The 7,673-nt window shown below is 39.1% G+C and overlaps 2 long non-coding RNA genes across 3 annotated transcripts; both read right to left on the bottom strand.

The window, feature by feature from the left end:
* Positions 1 to 676: 676 nt before the first annotated feature.
* On the bottom strand, positions 677 to 2,588 carry LOC307031606. Of its 2 annotated transcripts, none has more exons than XR_013806002.1 (3): positions 2,463 to 2,588; positions 1,891 to 2,054; positions 677 to 1,711 (listed from the first exon to the last, which is right to left on the bottom strand). It is a non-coding gene; the product is annotated as an uncharacterized lncRNA (long non-coding RNA). The 2 variants fall into 2 exon arrangements; XR_013806003.1 differs by having other exon boundaries at positions 2,399 to 2,585.
* A 600-nt stretch (positions 2,589 to 3,188) lies between these two features.
* On the bottom strand, positions 3,189 to 4,901 carry LOC307031613. The gene is made up of 2 exons (XR_013806014.1): positions 4,775 to 4,901; positions 3,189 to 4,205 (listed from the first exon to the last, which is right to left on the bottom strand). It is a non-coding gene; the product is annotated as an uncharacterized lncRNA (long non-coding RNA).
* Between the last annotated feature and the right edge of the window lie 2,772 nt (positions 4,902 to 7,673).

Raw genomic sequence — 7,673 nt, 5'->3', positions numbered from 1 at the left:
AAAAAATACTAAATGCATTTTTTACATTTATTTCTGTTTACAATTTTATATATTTTACAAATGCATTTCCTGTAAATGAATATATATATTTATTTAACAAAAGTGATTTATTTGTAATGCTTTATTTTCCTTGTTCTCTTAAACTCATGCTTTTAAAAACTGATGAGAGGAATGAGAGAACATTTTGGAAACAGAGAGGCTGGTTTTTAATTACACATGTGAGAGTGTGTGTGTGTTTGAAGTGTGTGTGTGTGTGTGTGTGTGTGTGTGTGTGTGTGTGTGTTTGATGTGTGTGTGTGTGTTTGAAGTGTGTGTGTGTTAATAGTATGAGTACTCACCTTTGAGAGCGTCTGCTTTCCTTTCAATCAGGAGACAGCATTTACATATCAGAGGACTTCAAACACTCATCACAAAACACTGTGTGAGTGAGTGTGTTTGTGTTTGTGTGTGTGTGTGTGTGTGTGTGTGTGTGTGAGAGTGTGTGTGTGTGAGAGTGTGTGTGTTTGTGAGGAGTGTGTGTGTGTTATTTACTGAGTACATCACAGGACCCCCTGAATGCATTTCCATTCATTTTCTTGCTCTTTGTTCAGAGTGAATCTGATTGGCTGCTGCTGGACGTCTGTGTTATCAGCCAATCAGAGCGCAGGAGGAGGAAATAAAGCTTCCTGACGCTAACGAGGTTACATCACTGTTTATTAATTAACACATGATTTATTATAAAACAGAGGATCTACTTTCTGTATTTCACTTCTCATTAACGTTCATTTAATTTCTATATAATAATATCTAACATTATTAACGACATAGAAGACGATCAGACATCACGACTCGATGTTCAGCTCATTGATTATTGTTTCCATCAAAGTCAGAAATATGTGTTAAAAACAGCCTGTTTTCAAACAGACAGGTTATCCTCAAGCTGCAGATATAAATAAAGATTCTCTACGGTTTGAAAGATTCTATTTTCAGGCATATATTATGAAATATATAAAAACATGTCTGTGATGTGTTTTGCTCAAAAATACAAACAGATCCTGCATTTTGGAAATCCCTCATACCCCTCTGTTCCAGCTGTTAGAGAAAAAAAATGAGGAGGCGGACCTACTGCCTGATCAGAATTCTACCGGAGATAAAGTTAGATTCTGCTGTGATAAAACGCCATCCTGTTCTAAACCACATCAAGGATTATCTCTGAAACAGTATGGAGCTCAAATGCTTTTTCTCTTGCGGGTTTATCACAAGGTGAGTTCCTTTTTTTATTTCCTGCTTTTTAAACACACTACAGTACAGGTTAGCTCTGAGTGTTAGCGAGGCTTGCTAATGTAAACACAGACGAGATTACGTCCAAAACATGTCAAGCATTGTTTCTGATAGCAACTCTCTGTGGGTCCACCATCCAAAGTTACGTCATATCGTCAGCAAATCTGTATCCGCTCGTTGTACCCCTGTTTTTAAAAGATTTGGGTACAGAGGAAAAGAGAGAGGGTTTTATTTTCTGACGCTGCGTGAGTTCCCGACGCACCGGGGACACATGTTGATGTAGAGAAGACATCACAAAGTGCATTTTGCATGATAGGTCCCCTTTAAGTGTCTGTAGAAATCCAGAATAATCCGCACAAACAGAAAGAGTTTGAGAGATCCTGGTGAATCTTTGAATCCTTAAATCGCAGCTTCAGAAGAGTTTGAGTTCCCGTCAGAGCGATCCGTCAGCCTGAGGAAAACGGAAAACACTCAGAGAGATAGATAGATATAAAATGAAAAAATAGGATCTCTAAGCAAAACAATATAAATATTCTGGCTAATTAAAATAAAAAGTCAAAATACTACAGGACAAAATATAAAATAAATAAAGCATATTTCTTAGTTTTGATTTTAAGACTATACACTCACAGGTACTCCAGCAGCCAATCAGCTGTCAGTCGTTTCCTCCAGCAGCCAATCAGCTGTCAGTGTTGCTGCAGGAGGGCGGTCCTCTCCTCCAGCAGCCAATCAGCTGCCACCCTGCTGGCGTAGATGACGAACGTCCAGGATAAAACCACCACAGAGAGAAGCGCCTGAGAAGAGAACGAATAATAATACAAAAATAAATAAAAGATATCTAAATAAACCCTGTGAACATCAACAGAGGCATTTATGGCTTTTAAAATGTACATTGTGTTACTAACTATCTATAACATGTATTTTATGATAAAGCACCATTTTATAATCTTTAAAAAGGTGGAAAAAGTACAAACATGACCAAATAAAAACTATAAACAGCAGCAAGTCTGTACACACACACATAAACCTCAGTTACACAATTAAAAAGTACTTTAGTTACTTTACACCGCTGATTATAAGCTTTATAAAGAGTCACTCTGAAAACAGGCTAACCGTTAGCTTAGCTTCTATCGCTCACCTAATCTCTTCATTTGAACGGATAACGGGGATTAACGGGTGAAGTTTAGCGTTAGTGTCGGTACCAGAGAGAAGATCCCGGTAACATCCCGCCTGCTGGAGCTCAGCATCCTCTTAGTTTATCACTTTGACTCAGACACAGCGACAGAAAGCAGGCTGATGGTTTGTTTACACTCTGCTTGTTCTTCTTCTGTGGTTTAATGGAGGTCTCACTGAGCTCCACACCATCCCCTGGCGCTGAAGGGCTGAATACCCAACAGGCCACCTGACGTCCGTAAAGATCTGATAACAGAGTTTTGTTTTTGAATCAACTTTTTTAATGAAAAATCTTTTATGTCATTTCACTTTTCCAGGAATCTCAACAGAGAAGGTTTGGCCAGACTAAAACATTCCTAATGTTAAATAAATGACAACCATTCACAGTTAATAATTAGATATTCATTATTAATGCCATTGATTATTGCAGACATTCAGAAGTTAAATGTATTCCTCACTGACTCTAAGAATGATCTTAACCCACTCAAAGGATTTCTTCTCAAATAATCAGGAGTTACGTTGTGAAAACAATAACTCATCTCTCTCAGATTAATGTGCTCGGGTTTTTCATTACCACCTACTGGATATATAATACACTACCTTTTCCAAAAAACACTATTATAACTAAAGGAAAATATACTAATCTAGAATAAATAATAAGCTGAACTTTATTTTTTGGAAGGAGTATTAAATCTAATTGCTCTGAGAGGGAAAGGAAACCCAACACAACAAACCCTAATAATGAAATACAAGTGTTCCTGTAAGGCAGGTTTATTTAAAGCACCTTCAACACAAGGCGATTCAAAGTGCGTCACACAACTGAAAGACATTAAGAAATAATGCAGCAGATCATTCAAAAGCAGAGGGACTCAAATAAACATGAAACTAGCTGATATAGAATAACTCAGGTCTACAACACATGAATAACAGTTACTGTGCATCGTGAGGTAAGAATAGTTCAGTTCAAAGCAAACAGGGAAGTCTTCAGTCTGGATTTAAAAGGACCTGCAAGTTTCTGGGATTTGATCCAGATATTTGGAGATTAATAACTGAACTTCTCCAGGTTTAGTTCTGGGACAGAAAGCAGACCCGTCCCAGAAGACCTGCACATCATTTTGAGGATGTAAGCTTTAAACACAGGGTTTCTAACGGAGTCTGGTGAACAGATAATGAGTAAGAGTTTATACGCAGAGTTATTTAATGTAACTGTAAACTAGACTCACCTTCCACTCGTCAATAAGTCAATAAAGATCCTGGAGATGATTTTCTGCCTACAAGATTTCTATCAAATAAACAATGTTCCAACTTCTACATATGGTGATGTACATTTAATACATAAATCACTGTTGAAATGTTTGTGAAAAGCTTTAGGAGATGTTTGGGATAAATCCTGAATGAATTCACTGACTTTAAAAGTTTAGTAGATTTTCCTGAAATGTGAAAGAAAATGGCCAAAATTACAACTTTCTAATTGTTTAACTTTAGTATATGTTTTCTTTGTATCTGCATATGTTCTTTGTACTGAGCATTAGCTGCTAATGCTAACAGACCACTGCTTCAGAAATAAAGGGAATAATATTGCATGTGCACGATATCAGTCAATACATGATGGAATGTAATTACACTGAGTTAAAAACATGGCGTTCCTCAGGGAAGCGTTCTGGGTCCTCCACTGTTTCAGAACTGATGCTCCGTGGTGACAGCAGACATGACATCATCGTAGTCATCGTCCAATCCCTGCTCAGCGTGGGTGGGCGGAGTCGGGTCACTTCCTGTTGTCAGAAGGGAAATGTAGAAAACGTATTTAGAGTTTTGGTGGATATTAAATCCCTTTAGATCAGGGGGATCCAAACTGTTTTCACGAGGGCCGCATACAGAAGAATATATGAAGGGTTGGGCCGCTCTCTAGAGGTTTATTACCTCGTAATTTCAGTTAGCAAAACCAATCAAATGTAGGTAAAGGATGCTGTGAGTGTTTAGCTCTTCCCTTAAAGCAGATCCTCAGATTGATTATAATAAGAGGAAATATGAAGGTTTATTTCAAGCTTGTTGTGGAAATAAGTTATTGGGCTTTTTTCTTATCAACTAAGACTTTTTAGAAAATGTTTCCAACTTGAATTGACTGAATTTATTTTAAAAGTGGTTTCATTAACACATGAATACTACTGTGTGATATATGTTTACATTTATATTTAAGAAGTACAATATAAGATAAGCACACGTTTCATTTGTGGCCCATATTCGATTATACTTTTTGAATTTGCTGAGGGCCGATTCAAAATGGTCCCTGTGCCGTAGGTTGAAGACCCCTGAGTTAGATGTACAAACTGAGAGAAGTTACCTCTGGCCCTCTCTCGATATATAGACACCATGAGGAAAGTAGAGATGCAGTACGGGCAGAAAACCACCAGGTGGCAGATCACCCTGAACACAAGGTGGAGGGAGGAGGCAGGAGGTGCATGAGGAGGTGGAGAGGAGGCTGTAGACGGGTAGGAGGGGGAAGAGGTGGGCGGACTCACGGTGGTCGTAGGTTTTTCTGCAGAGAGAATCACACCTGGTCAGGTCAACATCTGAAGGAAGGAGTCCTGAAACCAAAGGAAAGCTCCTCACCTGAGACAGACAGCCGGCTCTCTGGAGACTCTCTATTCTGGACTCTACACTTGTAGAGGCCTTCATCAGACCTGGAGACATGGAGGAGGGTCATGTGACCATCAGACTCAGTCCTGATGAAGACGCCATCTTTGTAGAAATCAGCAGGGGGGGGTCGGCCTTCTTTGTTCTACAGGTCAGAGTGACGTTATCTCCCTCCTTCACAGGGAGGACAGGAATCTGCAGGATCACTGATCCACCTGAACACAGAGCGAGATGGAGAATGAACGTGATCAATAACTTACACATGGCAGAGATTATTAATGAACCCACTACCTGCCAAGTGAGGCTGTTGTGTAGCTAACTGAAAAGCTAACGTTAGCATGCTGAAGTCTGAAACGTCCAATAAGTAGAACAATGGACTTTACTCACATTAAAATACACTTGACAAAAATAACGTAACAAACCTCAAAAAAGTATCACTGTTATAACGACATTGGACAATGTGACTATATGGCGTCAGTTAGCTTAGCATAAGTAGATCCTTTCCTCAATCTGAACTTCATAAACTCTGAAACTCTCCATACAGACCTTCACTAATGATTAGTAAAACTCTTATTAAATAAAAAGTGCTTTTAATAATAATATCTATAATTATTAATAATGAATAACTCGGAAAATAGGAGGGATTTTGAAGCCGTTCCACTTGGTTTAAAGACTTTATTATATATATGAGTCCAGTCCTGTTTGAAGAAACGATCATTTATCGTCCTACCATCCAAAACTAACTCTATATTTCTGATATTATAGAAGAAAATAAAATGTATAAAATCATTGTTCCCCAGTCCCTAAAGTATGAGACTGTACTGAGGAGTATCTTAGTGGATGACAGTGTGTGTGAGAATGTGTGTGTTGCACCCTGTGGTTAGCACAAGCTAGCAGCTCTGAGGTCGTCCAGCTTCCTCTTTCTGATGAACTTCTTAAATGATTTTTAGTATTGATGAGGAAACAGAGAGGCTGATCTTACCAGAGACGGTGATGGTGTTACTGGTGGATCCCTCTGTGGACTCACATCAGTACACTCCACTGTCCACAGGGTCCATGGAGCTGATGTTACAGGAGGAACCAGCAGATCTTCCCCAGACTTTACACTCAGCTCTGTTCCCATTGCTCGTGTTTCTCCTCACAGTCCATCCCTCAGAGGCGTCCTCACATCTCAGAGAGACAGGTTCATCTTCAAATACCTGAGAGCTGCTGGGAGTCACCGTCAGACGAGCTGCAGGGAGTTATTGGATTCTGAGTCAAACTTCAAAAATAAAACCCGTCCCAGAATCAAGTTTTCCAGAGCTTCTTTTTACTGGTTACGCAGCAAGCTCTCTTTCTCTCAGGAGAGTTTGCTGCTCCAAGTAAACCCTCATTACGGTAATAAGGGAAGCTCAACTAATGGAGATGTTATCAGAGTCACAATGTGGACTCATGCAATATTCAAACTGCAGGGAGCGCCATGTCTGCTTAGGTTTAGTGAACTCTTTATCCTGAGGGGAAATAACACTTGCAGTTCACATCAGGGGGCGAACACATAACAATACAAACAATAACACATTGTGTTTAAAGAGTTCTTTTAAAGCTGCCACATCTCTTACGTGTCCAAGTCCACTGTTGTCAATGTACTTGTCTTTAGTTCAGATCACAACAGGCCCTACAGCTGAACCCAGAGTCAAAAGAAATTCACCTTTTCCACTTTTCAAACAGACACAGAACAAACATCTCCAAAAAGACAGACGATGGTTTCATCAGGAAGTTCCTCTTATATCGTTCAGCCTTTAAAGCATTCTTTGAAAAGAGAATGTCTCTGTGTGTTTGGAAAAGAGAAACAGCAGCAAAGTGTTTCCTCCTGAGAATCTAAACGTTACTGACCTGCAGCGTTTGTTGAGCAGCAGAACAGGGAGCTCAGCACTGGAGATCAAACACAACACTTTATTAGTTTGAAGTTATTACATTCAAAACAGAAACACCAGTCCTGCATTCAGGACAGAGATATTGTTGATCACTTTTTCACTGTTTTTATAACATTCAAACCCTATTTGTTCTCATCTATTAAACATGATCCTTTATCCCTCTTTAATATCTGGAAGTATTCAATGTGTTCAGGGTTACTCACGGAGCAGGAGAGAAGTGTCCTTCATTCTGCTTCTTGGTGCAATGACATCAACTATTCTTCTTCTTCTTCTGTCCGAGCAGTGAAACCACTTCCTGTTCCTGCTCTAGTTCACTAGCTGTGTGGTTATCTCTCTGATCAAAACACCTTTAGTTTGTTATCATGGTTCTTAATCACTGGGTACAACTCAGCAGAGAGGAATGAGTCCTCAAACCCTGACCTAAGTTATTATTGAGGACTCATGCAGGAAACCAGGAAATGTAGTTAACGTGGAAATAGAAGCTTTTAGTTTTATACTTTGAAATGTATTGACAATAAACAAATGAATAAATAGATTGCTTTCATAGTGTATTTTTCTGGGTGTCTTTATAAGAAGTCCAGTTGGACCTCGTTTACATTTCATTATAAGATAAGAAGAGTTTAAATTGAGGATGCTCAGGTATCTGCAGCTAATGTGTAAAAAGACATTCAATAAAGCCTTTCTGTTGGTGTC

The sequence above is a fragment of the Notothenia rossii genome (genome assembly GCF_949606895.1).
Source record: "Notothenia rossii genome assembly, chromosome: 3".
Lineage (NCBI taxonomy): Eukaryota > Metazoa > Chordata > Actinopteri > Perciformes > Nototheniidae > Notothenia > Notothenia rossii.
This window is presented reverse-complemented; position numbering and strand designations above follow the sequence as displayed.